The sequence below is a fragment of the Balaenoptera borealis genome (genome assembly GCF_965194805.1).
Source record: "Balaenoptera borealis genome assembly, chromosome: 6".
Classification (NCBI taxonomy): Eukaryota; Metazoa; Chordata; class Mammalia; order Artiodactyla; family Balaenopteridae; genus Balaenoptera; species Balaenoptera borealis.
Window position 1 is genome coordinate 66,726,215 of NC_138863.1, and position 15,294 is coordinate 66,741,508.

Sequence of the window (15,294 nt, forward strand, 5' to 3'; positions counted from 1 at the left end):
TTAGAAATGAGTAACAAGCAGAAACAGAGACACTAATATTTTTACTTTGCTTCTCAAAAGATCTTCTTGTTCACCCCATAGGTTATACTTCGGAGCTCACTGGTCTTGAGGAGAGGATAACACGTAAATAGATAATTTGAAAAAAAGCTGTTAATAATCTGATAGTAAACATAAGGAGCTAGAACATGGAAAAAGCTCTGAAAAAAACTTTTCTACTTGAGGAGTCACTAGGTCTAATCCTTTCAGTATAAAGAGGAATTAGTGAAGCAACAAAAAGAGAGGAGAGGATGAACAGAAGAGCATTCCAACCAGAACAAGCGCCTATGTCAAGGCACAAAGGTATGGAGCCAAGGGGGTGAGTATAAGAGTTCAGGATGATGAAACGTAGAATCAAGGTTGAGCATGGTGAGCGAAGATGCTGAAGAAGAATGCAAATAGCAGGTACTTGAGACAAGTGGCTTGAATCTTATCAATGTATGGGACATTGCTGAAGAAATGCAGGAGGGTGAATGAAAGTCATGGTCAGACATTTGTTTTAGATTGAGCCTCCGGGGAGCTGTATTGAGAATGGATTTGAAGGGACACAAGAGGAATCAGAGAAACTCATCAACAGGCTATCATTTTATCCAGCTGAGAGATGAAGAGCAGCAGAATTAAAGCGGTGGTAGTGACAGTGTAGCTCTCAGGAGGGGATGAGAAGTAGCATGAAGAAAAGACTTAGTCAAACTTGGTCGTGGTTTTCTGGAAATGACTGATGAGTGAGAAGCATCCTGACTTACATGACTGGCTATTTTTAAATGAGATGGTAAACACAGTAGCAGGAAAAAGTTTGAGACAGATAGGAGATAAGCAAATTTTTAAAAATGAAGATTTACATGAAAATTATGAACATTTAGTGTCCATCAACAAATGAATGTATAAAGAAGGTGTGGTATATATATACAATGGAATACTACTTCAGCCATAAGAAAGAATGAAATTTTGCCATTCACAACAACATGGATGGACTTGGAGGGTATTTGCTAGGTGAAATAAATCAGACAGATATCACTTATATGTAAAATCTAAAAAATTTAAAAACTAGTGAATGTAACAAAAAAGAAATAGACTCACAGATATAGAGAGCAAGCTAGTGGTTACCAGTGGGGAGAGGGAAGGAGGGAAGGGCAATATAGGGGTAGGGGATTAATAGATATATTATGCATAAAATAAATAAGCTACAAGGATATATTGTACAGGGAATATAGCCAATATTTTATAATGACTAAAATTGGAAAATAACCTTTAAAAATTGTGAATGACTATGTTGTACTCCTGAAACTTATGTAGTATTGTACATCAAGTATACCTCAATAGAAAAAAGACTATGAACATTTAGAAATTAAAAATACAAATCACTTGCCATTCTACTTTTTTTTAAAAAATCTGTTTCCAAATGCTATTTATAAAATTTACTTTATTATACAATAATTTAAAATATTTTATTTAATTTCTCTGTCTTTGGTTTACTTTAATGCTCCTATTATATATTTAATTTATATTTTCTCCACTTTTTCATGTCTATTTTTCTCATCTAACATATTATGAGTATTTTTCTTGTCATTAAAATTTCTTGTAAATGAAATTTCAGTGGATGTGTCTATATTATATCTTCTGGATGTACCACAAATTTTAAAACAATTCTCCTATTATAGAACACGCTTATTATTTTCAATGATTCAAACAATTATATGTAATGCTATGATATATTTGCTTTTGTCTGGAAATTTATTGTTTAAGATAAGAAAGCATAAGGATATGAAAGTTTAACATAGTTTGCTACTAATGTATTTCCGTCAACAGTATATGTCCATGAAACAGATATGCAATAAAAAAATCTGTGCTGGTTTGATAGACATAAAATTATAACACTTTATTCCCATTTCTTTGAGTACTGTTAAAGACAAAGTTTTTTATATGTTTATCAGCTGCTTATATTTCATTTTTATGCATGCTGTTCTATTAATTTAGGCCATTTTGCTATTGGAGTCCTACTGATGTTCATATTAATTTGTGAATTTCCTTAAATAATAAGGCTAATCACCCTTCACTGTCATCTATGAAATAAATAATGTTTTAAGTAGTTGGCTTTTTTTTTTATGTAGTTTATGATTTCCTATCCCTTCATATTCCATATTTTAAATTATCTTATTTTTGTAATAATAAGATGTATTTTCAGGAAATTTGGAGACTACTGAAAAACACCAAAAAAGCAATTAATTAAATTTACACCCAACCACATAGACCTAATCACTTCTATTATACGTACGTGCGTGTATGTGCATACACCCATACACATATGCATTTATATAATCATCCTTTCTTACATGCATATACATCATTTAAGAGCATAAATGACATCATACTGTAAAAGCTGTTTTATAGCCTACTTTTTCACTTATTGGTATATTTCAGATAAGTCACCATTAATAATAAAACATGCTGTGGAACACCTTTATTTTAACCATCTCAGGATATTACTTTACATGGATATTTAATAATTTATTTAATTACTTCATTATTTTCAGACATGCAGATGTTTCCCATTTTCATTATTTTGAATATTATATTTAAAGATTTTTTTGATGTGGACCATTTTTAAAGTCTTTATTGAATTTGTTACAATATTGCTTCTGATTCTTGTTTTGGTTTTTTGGCCACAAGGCATGTGGGATCTTAGCTCCCCAACCAGGGATTGAACCTGCACCCCCTGCATTGGAAGGCGAAGTCTTAACCACTGGACCGCCAGGGATGTCCCTAATTATTATCTTAATAAACGTCTTTGTATACATAGTTTTGTGTTCATAATTGATTGTTTCATTAAGGTTTGTAAATATTTGGAGTTCCTAAGAATATGTAAGGAGTACGATTATTTGATACATAATGGCAAATGGCCTTCGAGAAAAGTTGAACCAATTTACTTGTCCACCTTTGCAGTATGATACAGTTCATTTCTCCACATCTTCACCAATAATAATCCACTTTTGTGTTTACAATGTACCAGACTTTATCTTCTTCTACTTAATTGATAGAGTATCTGAACATTAGAAAATTTGCTTAAATCCTCACAGATAAGTAAAGAATGAACTCAAAGTTCAGTCTGACCTTAAAATGATGCTCTCTGTCAGTATGCTATATTATTTCCCAAAGTTTTATATGTTTATATGACCATTACACATCAAATGTTTTAGATTACTTGTTATTTTAACATTATTTTTTAAATTTAGAGCTGACCAGAACATCTTTTGTAAAAAGTTCCCACAAGGCCTTGCTAATTATCTTAATGAGGTTTATATTTTCTTAATGATATCTAACAACTCTCCATATTTTAATAATATTGACTGTATCTTATATATACAATGAATATTTTTCAAGATTTTTTAATTTAAGTTTAATTTGGAGCATTTAAAAAATATATGTCAATGATTTCCAATCAAAACCCCAGAAGAATTTTTTTTTTTTTTAGATATTGACAAGCTGATTTTAAAATGCATAGGACAGAGCAATTTTGAAAAAAGAAGAGGGCACACACTATCTGATCTCAAGACTTACTACAGAGCTACAGGAATCAAGACTGTGATAATGGGGAAAATTACAAATACATACATCAGTGGGACAAAATCGAGAGGCCAGAAATAGATCCACACAAATATGATTGATTTTTGACAAAAGTGCAGAGGCAATTTAAAGAAGAGAGAGTCTTCAAGAAAAATAGTGATGAAACAGTTGGATGTCTGTATGCAAAATATTGAACCTCAGTCTCTTACCTTATACAAAAATTTACTCAAAACTGTTCGTATACCTAAATGTAAAACATGAAATTATAAAATATTTAGAAGAAAAATAGGTGAAATCTTTATGACCTTGGGATAGGCAAAGAGCTCTTAGATACAACACCAAAATCCTAATTCATAAAAGAAAAAAATTCATAAATATGACTTCATCAAAGTTAAAAACTCTTACTCTGTGAAAGAAAAAAGTCAAGAATACAAAAAACGAGCCACAAAAGGAGAAAATATTTGCAAATTCCACATCTCCCAAAGGAATTTTATCCAGAATATTTATAAAGAACTCTCAAAACTAAACAATAAAAAACAACTCAATAAAAAAAAATTAGGCCAAAAAAAATTATATATATATATATATATATATATACAAAGAACTCTTAAAACTCAACAATAAGAAAAAAAAAGATTAAAAAATGGGGCAAAGACCTGAACGGACACCTCACCAAAGATATACAGATGGCAAATAGCATATGAAAAGATGTTCCACATCATGTATCATCAGGAAAATGCAAATTTTAAAAATGAGATACCACTATACACCTATTAGAATGGTCAAAATCCAAAACACTGACAATACCAAATGCTGGCAAGGATGTGGAGCAATAGGAACTCTTCATTGCTCCTGGGAATGCAGAATGGTACAGGCACTTTGGAAGACAGTTTGGCAGTTTCTTACAAAGCTAAACATACTCTTACCATATGACTTAACAGTTATTTACCCAAAGGGGTTGGAAACTTACATCCATGAAAAAATCTGCAACTGAATGTTTCTAGGAGCTTTATTCATAATTACCAAAACTTAGATATCCTTTAGTAGGTGAATGGATAAAAAAGTGTGGTACATCCAGACAATGGAATATTTTTTAGTGCTAAAAATAAATGTGGCTTTTCAGCCACAAAAAAGACAGGGAGGAAACTTAAATGCATATTATCAAGTGAAAGAAGACAACCTGAGAAGGCTATGTACTATACTCTTCCAAGTATATGACATTCTGGAAAAGGCAAAAAAGATGCAGACAGTAAAAGATCAGTGGTTGCCAGGGATTGAGGGTGGGAAGGAAAGATAAATAGGTGGAGCACAAAGGACTCGGAGGGTAGTGAAAATATTCTGTATTATACTACAGTGATGGATACATGTCGTTATACATTTACCCAAACCCATACAATGCACAACACCAAGAATGAAACCAAATGTAAACCGTGGACTTTGGGCGATGTGTCAATGTAGGTTCATCAGTTATAACAAAGCTACCACTCTGGTGAAGGATGTTGATAATGGGGGAAGCTATGCATGTGTATGGGGTGGGGAATATATGGAAAATCTCTGTACCTTCCTCTCAATTTTGCTGTGAACCTAAAACTGCTCTAAATAATTAAGACTTTTTAAAAAATTGGACAAAATATTTGAACAAACACTTCACAAAAGTATATATGTATATAGATGGTGAATAAGCACAAGTAAAAATGCTCAATATTATTATTTACTAAGGACATACAAATTAAAAACCACAACAATTAGAATGGCTAGAATAAAATAAATTAAATAAAAACTGGCAATACCAAATACTGGTAAATGTGTGGAGCAGTGTGAATGTTCATACATTACTGATGGAAATGCAAGATGATATAAGCCATTTTGGAATACGTTTTTGTAGTGTCTTAGAAAGTTATAAACTTAACATGTGACACACAATCCCACCAGAGCTGTTACCCATGATAAACGAAAACTTAGCTTCTCACAAAAAATTCTACTTGGATCCTTATAGCGGCTTTATTCAAAACATCAAAATCTAAACAACCCAAATGTCCTTTAATGGATAAACAAACTGTGATACATCTATACAATGGAATACTACTTAGTAATAATAAGGAAAAAACTATTGAAATATGCAACAACATAAATCTATCTCAAATGTATTATAATTAAGGGAAAGAGGCCAGATGCAAAAGATTACATTCTGTATGTTTCCATTGATATGACATTCTGGAAAAGGCAAAACTATAGTGACCTAAAACAGATCAGTTGCCAGGGATTAGGGTGGGGAGGAGCCTACAAGGGGCACCTCAAGGGAATTTTGGGGGTGATGAAACTGTTCTGTATCTTGATTGTGGTGAAGGTTACATGACTCTACGCAATTGTCAAATCTCATGAAACTGTACACCAAGAAGAGTAAATTTTATTGTTTGTAAATATAAAAATGAATAAATGATTTTTCACCTTTCTTTTGCTTTCTTGCATTGCTTAAGTGCTTTCCTAAACCCAAGGCACATAAATACCTGTGAGCTATTGAATTTACTGAATGTTCAATAATAATTTAAACATTTGAAAATATTTAAAGTAATTTTAAATCTTTGAAAATATTTTAAATCTTTATCTGCAGTTTACTTCAATATAGTATGATGTATAGATCTCACCTTATCTTTCCCCACGTAGTTAAAGAATTGTTCTAGTACCTTCTTCTAAGTAAGCCATTGTCCTTCCCTGCTTCTCCCCATTCAAAATGCCTTCTTTATCAGACACGAATTAATTATGTGTACTTGGGGTTGTTAACAGCCTTTCATTGGAAGGCCTCCCCCATTGACTGATAATTATTTCTTTGTTGCATGTTATGATCACATGTATATAGTGTCTGTTTTGGGACTTTGTATTTCCATTGCTCTGATGATTTGGTTTTGTGTCTGTCCTTACTAGGCATTGATATCCTGTAGACGTGTGTGTGTAATGTGCAATTCTGTAGTTTAATCAAAGAACAGGGTTGGAGTCACTGCCGCCTATGTCATTCATAAAGTCTTAAGAGTGGCTTTGCTTGATCAGGGAGAGCCAGGAGGGTGGAAGAGCAGTAAGCTAAGGGTGGGTCTCTAGGGAACACTATCATGTGAGCAAGAGTGAAATATCAGGACCTTTCATGGGCAAGTTGTTTGGCCCTCGCAGTGTTTCTTGTTTTCAGTGAGCTGACTTCACTCATTTATATCACCTATGGTTGCCTATTGGTATTTGAGTTGTGATTCCTGACTTTGTGAAAGAACAGAGAAAGAAGAGCCTGTGAAAGGGGACTTTATAAAAGGGTCTCCAAGGTATGAGGCAAACCAAGAGGGAGGGGTGTCACAGCAGCCCAGGGAGTGAAAGAAGAAAAATGAAGTTAACAGTGTCAAATACCCCTGAGAGAACCAGTCAAGATAAGGACTGCAGGTCATCTGAGCCTTTAGAGAGAGCATGCTCTGTTAAATGGGGTTAGAAATCAGATCGTACTGTGCTGAGGAGTGACTGAACCTTGGAAGTTGGAGATAACCGCAGCTATGGAGAGTTTGAATGAGCTGGGGAGTAGAGAAATTGGATGGTAGCAGCAAGTGAAATCTAGTGAAGGGAGAGGTCAGTTTGCTTTTATTTGTTGATTTACTTTTTTGGATAGAAGTTTGAAGAGCATGTACAGGTTGAAGAAAAAGGGCCAGCAAAGAAGAAAAAGTTGAAGATAAAGGACATAAGGGAAATTAATGGCAAAAGCCTCAGCACCAGTGATAGGGAATAAAATCAAATCCACGCTTTGCCTTGAATAGCAGGAAGGACTCCTGACCCCTTAAGATTGGAGGAAAGAAAGAATGGTGATAGATGTTGCTGTTTGGTGCTGGAGGGAATTGCAAGGATGCACAAGTAGTTTCCGCACAATGACCTTAATTTTCTTGTCAAAACAGCAGGTGCACTGAGAGTGAAGGGGAGAGATTGTATGGCTTGGGTGGGGTGATATGGTTTTGAAATGGTGGTTGACCACAGTCAGAGTGAAAGGATTAGTGAATGCTACTTAGGGGCTGACTCAGATTAGAAAACCATCTATCTGCAGAGTGGTATAATTTGCTCCTGTAGCACTCATGTGCCTGTATGTAAGAAAAGAGATTTCCCCTATGGATTCAGGTTTGCATGTACAGTGTAAAAAGGACAGGCTAAGAAATGTGGAGGGTGAGCTGTCGGTGTCCAAGCCAAATTCCAAGTAAGACTTGGGGAACATGGAAATATCCATGAATTCAAGAAAAAAAAAAGTGAGAGGAAAAGGGTTTATTCATTTGCAACTCCTGACAATCTTATGTTTTTACCTTATTTTTCCTTTTCCCTAATTTTCTCACTTATTCTATACTCACTCATTTTTCCGTTAGACACATTTTAGATACAAGGCCAGGTGTAAGCAAATAAAAGGGAACTAAAAACATATACAGATGGTCAGAAGTGAGTTTTCACTTTAACAAAGGGGGCTGGAATTTAAAGTGTCTCAGTTGAGTTTTGATGGAGAACAAGATGCTGTAGGTGGTTGGGAGGTTGTTGATACGGAGTGGATGCTTATTGAGGTTGTGACGGTTAGGATTTGATCAGTGGTTCTCATCTGGAGATAATTTTGTCCCAAAGGGACATTGGGCAATGTCTGGAGACATTTTAGGTTTTCACAACTTGCAGGGTGGAGTACTACTGGCGACTACTGCCCGGGAGGCCGCTAAACATCCTACAGTGCACAGGACAGCCCCTCAACAAAAAATTATGCCATCAAAGTGTCAGTAGTGCTGAGGTTGAGAAACCTGGATTAGACAGATCATTTATAAGAATGATGGAAAAGGAGAATGGTAGGAAGTCATTTGGAGAACCACTGAAGAAAGGTGGAGAGGGAGGAACAACCCAGAACATGGGCATGCCAGGTGATGTGAGATTCAAAGATGTATATTTGTGTGTGGTGGTTTGTGAGAGGATGCAAGAGTCATTATCTGGAAGAGTCCATGGGGAACTGGATTTGTGGTACAAATCTGCAAAATATTCCTGGGTTTAACTTTTGTAAAGCACATATACAGAAGATGAAAGTGAGCGAATTTAAGGGAAAGTATTTGCTATTTTCTACTTGCTTTTGAAAAGTCATGTTTTAGTTACCCTTAAATGAGAGTTTCTAGTTCTTTCTTTCAAAATCTCTAGATGAATCTAGCAAAGATTAATGTTGGTTTGGGAGGAATCTATCTCTGACACAGTGACATTACATAAGAAGTCTTTGTTTTTCCCATAATCTTCCACTAGTCCTCCGCAACTCTTATTTTTTCTTTTCTTTTGGTTTTCCCAAAACAAACAATACTGTTGTGCTGGTTGCCTCTATTTGGTCAGCTTCACAGAGCTGACCATCTTTTCTGTCTACAATACAGCATGTTATATATACCCACTGCCTTGGTTTAATTAAGATAGGTCTTCTAAACAATCGTGACCTTTACTTTGTACTTCTTTTACTACTTCAGTACTGGACATTTATTTCCTTTAGATGATAATACTATTTATAATACCTGTGTTTTGGAAGATTAAAGGAATTATAATACTTAATAGGTTTTGAAACCTCTTAATCTAAATTTTGTTCTTTTGGATGGCTGGATATTCCTTTCACATTGACTTATTAACAACGAAAAAACTGATTTAACTACTTTTCTGCACCCCAAGTTGGCTAAACTTTTCAATTTTATCCAGTAAAGTCAAGACTGAATGGCTTTTAAGATAATGTCAATTTATGTGATGGGTTCATCTATAGTGCAGACTCCAAAAAATGGGCAGGGTTATCTGGTCTGTAAACAACTCCAGAATCTTGTGCTCAGCACTTAATGTTTCACAGGAAAATTAACCAGATTACCATCAAAAGAAACCTGATGACTCATTTGTTGAAGATCACAAATAGACTGATTTATTTTAATTTCCAAATCTCTACACTTCTTCTAATAAATCAAATGTACAATGAAACACATATGTCTTTTAAAAAATTAGTGTACTATGTGAATGAGGTGGTGTTTAAATAATTTCCTTCTGTCTTCAATCCCAGTACCCAGTACTCTCCTAAAATGATAATAAGACTGATGATAGAACAATAAAAAAATTGGGCTTCCCTGGTGGCGCAGTGGTTGAGAATCTGCCTGCCAATGCAGGGGACACGGGTTCGAGCCCTGGTCTGGGAAGATCCCACATGCCGTGGAGCAACTAGGCCCGTGAGTCACAACTACTGAGCCTGCGCATCTGGAGCTTGTGCTCCGCAACAAGAGAGGCCACAACAGTGAGAGGCCCGTGCACCGCGATGAAGAGTGGCCCCACTCGCCGCAACTAGAGAAAGACCTCGCACAGAAACGAAGACCCAACACAGCTAAAAATAAATAAATAAATAAATAAATAAATAAATAAAAATTTTTTTAAAAAGTGTTACTCTTTAAAAAAAAGAAAAATTATATAGAGTCTTCTAGCACCATGAATCATCTATATGTATTGTCATAAGAGATCTTTAACTATTAGGTTTATAATATTTATTCAATTCTAAAAAATGGATTGATTTTCCCCCATACACAGATGGATAGTTATAGTCTTTATCCTTTAGTAAGTGAATGGATGAATCCACGTTCAGTTGTATATTTCTTTATTGCAAACACTTTGACAGTATTTCATGTACATGTAGTAAATGTATTATCATTTTAAAAAGTCTTTTCTTTCCAGCAAAACTGAGATACTAGTTATTTTACGTACATTAAAATATTTACCTTAGCAAATGATGATTTAGAAAACTTACCGTCAGATGCTATACTTCACTATACTTGCTTTTAGTTGGCACGATGTGGGGAAAAGTGACATCTATCTCCTTTGTACAAATCATGTAGTACTAGGTTATTAGGCTCTTTAAAAATTCTACTCCTCCTTACATTCTATGTTCTTTACCTGTTTTCTTTTTCTCCATAGCACCATCACTATCTAATGTAACATATAATTAACTTTGTTTTTTATTGGTTATATATTTCCACCCTTTAGAATGTAATTCCACTAAGGCAAGGATATTGGTGTATTTTATTCACTGCTGTTGCCCCCATGCACATAGCAGGCAATTGATAAATATTTGTTGAATGATTGTAGTTCTTATATAAATTAATTTAACCACTCTAATGGAATAATTAAGAAAGGGGTGTCTTCACCGACTTTTCAAAACGATGTTTACTATTTTTAATTGCTTGACTTCCTTTAACTTCTTAAGACATGACCTTTCTAAAAGCTTTTTGTGAGAAGCAGAGTGCTATGGGATTCTATTTCCAACAGAGTTTGGACTCCCACTCCATTGCAAATCTCTTTACTTATCCAGCTATTTGCATATGGATTCCTTAGGGGTTTATAACATTCAAACCTACATTACAAGCATTGCAAATCTACTTGCCTTTCTAGGTCATTGGGGAAATGATTTAATTCTCTGGTGAGCTTAATAAAGTTGCCTGTACAGGAATAAGAAAAACCAAGCAGGCAATGCTCACCTTTGTTCTTTTCATGTGTTTGCATAACTATTTTCTACAACATTAAATTTGCAGTTGTGGCAAAAAAGAGACTTTTCTTTCTTAGAATCTCATATTACTTACTTGTGGTGTACTTGAAGAGCTACTTTAATAAAAGGTCACTTGAGTGTGGGTTGTAACGGAGCATCATTCCCATTGGTATTAACTCTCAGTATTGTAGGCTAATAAAAGCCATAATGTGAAAATATGAATAATCCCCAACTAATTCCCATTGTGCTTTAGAATTCATTACATGCCCTTTTAAATCTAGCCTGTCTTTTTAATTATGTGTTGTTTGCGTTAATAATAAAATTAATTTCCGAGTAACATATTGGTTCGGCAATTCTCGAGAACAAGAACCATATCTTATTCATTTTGAAACAACCAAAGCAGCACTCAGCCATTGTCTTGCATATGGTAAGTCCTAAATAAATTTTGAATGAATATATCCTTGGATGAGTGAGGAAAACAAGTAGATATTGAAGACAAGCCTGACCAAGGCAATAAAAATAAAAAGGTCATTACAGAGAACAGAGTAGTGGTTACCAGAGAGGAAGGGGCTGGGAGGCGGTGGAAGGGTGGGGAATGGGTAAGGGAGGTCAACTCTGTGGTAACAGACAGAAACTAAATTTTTTATGGTGAGCATGCTGTTTGTATACAGAAGCAGAAATATAATGTTGTACACATGCATCTTACATAATGTTATAAACCAATGTTATGTCAATAAAGATAAATAAATAAACACACAAAACAATACAAATAAATAAATAAGAATCATTAATACATTTCATTTAAAATCATGAATATTTCATATTGGGTCCCACAATATAAAGAAGTCAGAAATCATTCACTTTCTCAAGCTATTCCATTAGAATGAGCCATTTTCACCTACGTTGTAACTCAAACTTCCAAATGAATATTTTACATTTGTTTATTATTATAAAAAGCTGTTTAATGAGAGTAGGCTTATTTTGCTTTGCTTTTCTAGACATATGATTCTAACAACTTAGAAAAGTTCCTCAAATATCCTTTTGCTCATTCATATCAACTGTCATCTTATTGAGGTCACATTTTCCGACAAGAGTAAAATTTCTTTGACTGTACTTGGGAAAGTTGGGGAGTGGGATTCTAAGAATTTTAGAAGAATTGCTGATCAGCTATCCTTCTAAACTATATGTATATATGTGTGTATGTTGTAACCAAAGATACAAAAGAAATAAAAAATTTGCTAAATAGGTGTACATTCCTTAAGAAATCAAAAATAAAATTTTATAGGAATGCCTAACATTTATTTTTATGCTAACAGTGTTACCCTTTAAAAAAGTGAAGAAAATTTTAATAACCAATGGATTCTCTACAAAAACAATATTTTCTTGTAACCATCCCAAATTGAATGAAATAATACATTTCTGGTATAAACGAATTTCTAAAAATTTTGAAAAGATCTTTTAAAAAATATGTATTTTATATAAGAGCATTTTTCCTTATTATCCAATTACACATTAGCAATAACAACACAGAGCAGTGACACAGTTATATCTCAGATCTGTAAAAGCATGAAAATAATAATGTATGCTAACCTTGAGATCTTATGAACGCCAGTATCTTCCTGAAGAATCTATGCCTCTGAAAACATCTTTTCAGTCTGTTGATATCTCCTTATTTTTTCCTTAGAAAAGAAAATATGTTTCAATATGTTACATAAGGTTATATTTTCAAAGAGTAAAGCTGACGACAGGGTGTAAATATAATGTGACACAGAGGAAAATCAATAGGAATCTTGGAATATAAATAAGGCATTAAATTTAGAACTGAATGATCGTACTGTATATAAATTAGTGCAGAAAGAATATCCATCTTAGAAAAATGTAGTAAATTTCTAATCATTCATACATGTTCATTCATTTATTTACCTGTTATTCAATCAACAACTGCTACTATGGATAAGAAATTAAAGGCATTTTATCTTATCAATCAGCATTACACTAGATTTAAATAACTTTCTAGTCTCCAGGAGATTCGTATCGTCAAGACACAAAAATAAACAGGAAAATCAACCAAAATACTGTAGCTAGATAGTTGATGAAAATCACAATGAATATTTATTATGATTAGTGCAATACTTTAAAGAGATGATAAAATCCTGGCAGTAATTACATGCTTTTATTTCCCCAGACTAAAATATATATAATTACTTTTCCTAAAGATTAATAATCTTTCCATTCTAATACGTTAAGATAAATCATTATGTCCATATACAAGTGTAAAATTTTCCTTAAACATGATGTAGAGAAACTTGTGAAGTGTGGTTCATTTATTGTGTTTCCACAATAGCCAGAAATGAACTATTACTGATCGTAGCCAATAACAATAGCTAATGTAGAAATACTATAAATGGGTTATTGAATGAAGAAATAGACTGAGCGAACAACTTATGCTGATGTCATTCAACAAGCTTAAAACATCAAAACTCCTTAAGAAAAAAATTGTCTCAGGACAATTGTGTCTCCAGGAGCTTCTTTCTCCATTTAAACTTTACGTGTATCTACACGGATACTCACGGTTACTTGGCTTTAGAACAAACTAGAATACTTGCAGTACTCACAACACCACTATTTGAGTGGGATTGCAGTCCCATGGGTGGCCTTAGCAGTGACAAGTGACATCTGGGACTGATTTGTGGACACATATAACTATCTCAGGTACTATGAAAAATATTCAAGGAGGGTGACATTTATGGAAGACTTGGGATATGTATACTAATGTAAATGCAACATCATTTGTCCTCACAAATCTTTTGTTGTGCTCATCTAAAGAGCCTCAGTTTCTGATTATGAGTTCTGTGAAAAACAAAATTGACATAAACCTATATTATCATTTTAAAACGTGCACCTAATACTTATGGTTTGTATCTGGTCTTTACTGATACCTGGGGTTCAATTGAGAAATACCCTGAGAACCAGTTTTCACTTTTAGAAACTTCTGCAATGTCACAGGGCTGGAGGGAAAGGTGAACACCACCTCTCCTAGTTCCAAGCCCTGTGGCTTGCCGGTTGCCCATGTACATTACTGCAAATCAACTTACAAATCCCAGCAGCCATTCAGAGTGGCAAGTGAGGGTCAAGGCTCTCTCCTGTGTTTGTCAACATTTTCTCTAAAGGGCACCTTTAGCAGGTCAATGAGGCACAAAGCTCTTGCTGGCATGTTTTAATCAATAGCCATGCTAGACTTGACTGAGGTCATTGAAGTTCACATCTCAGTGGTGGCCTTGACTGAGCTATAAGATCAGCTTGTGTTGTTTATAGTGGATGATTCAGTGGTTAGATATAATGAAATATAACTTGTTTAAAACATTCTTAACTGTTGCCATCTCTAAAAAAATAACTTTCTTGCAAATGTGGGGATTTTGAGAATAAACTTGTTCCTCCAAGGATCACGGAGTTTGAGACCCCCAAGCTGATCACTTCTGCAAGTCTGGAAGCCTGCTTCATCTCACAGTTTCAGTATGTCAAAAGGAAATAGTCTATGAACACAAATGAAGAAATGTGAATTAGCTGTTCAGGTTTTCTAAGGCGATAATATGACTTGTAAGTTCAGGGCAATAGTTTAGTTATATTTGCAATTGCATCTCAAAATACAGTATTGCATAATTAATATGCCTGCAACCAGCAAAAGCATCTTTCACTCTGAAGGACAACTTCCTGACAGAAGCAAAGGGCCTAGGGCAAAGGAATCTAGCAGGAAAGACCAATCTGCCATGCACAATTTGGCCCTATTTTTTTTTAAGAGAATAAAACGCCACTGACAATCACATTGATTCTATTTAGAATGATTTCTTAAGTAACAATACCGCTTCAATTCTGTACCTTCATACACCTGATAAAGTGCAGTTATCAAAATATATGCAGCCCTTAATCCACTGTTTAACAAACAACAAAATAATTAATTTCCATTTTTTCCTAATATGTGTTGAACTATAATGAAGAGTATCACATGACCAAAAAAGTTTCTAAAATGATGATAGCGCTTAGTCATTCTATTTCAGTAAAAGTGGGGACAAGAGTTATCAAAAGAAATTAAATCAGTCCTAGTTAGGCTATTTATATATCAGGTGGTCACCATGGGATTCTTCCACTCAATCAGCTGTGCTCCAAAGTGTGCAAAC

The 15,294-nt window shown here is 34.2% G+C and overlaps 1 protein-coding gene across 7 annotated transcripts in view; it reads right to left on the minus strand.

Moving 5' to 3' along the window:
* The window catches only part of CSRNP3 (cysteine and serine rich nuclear protein 3), a gene marked incomplete at its 5' end in the record, with an annotated part of 250,330 nt that overhangs the window by 137,180 nt on the left and 97,856 nt on the right, over window positions 1-15,294 (minus strand). For 4 of the 7 annotated variants that reach the window (XM_082395314.1, XM_082395312.1, XM_082395313.1 and 1 more), the window contains one exon: window positions 12,710-12,798. The exons of the other annotated variants lie outside the window; for them this stretch is intronic. The remainder of the gene's footprint in view (window positions 1-12,709; window positions 12,799-15,294) is intronic. 7 annotated transcript variants of the gene reach the window in all.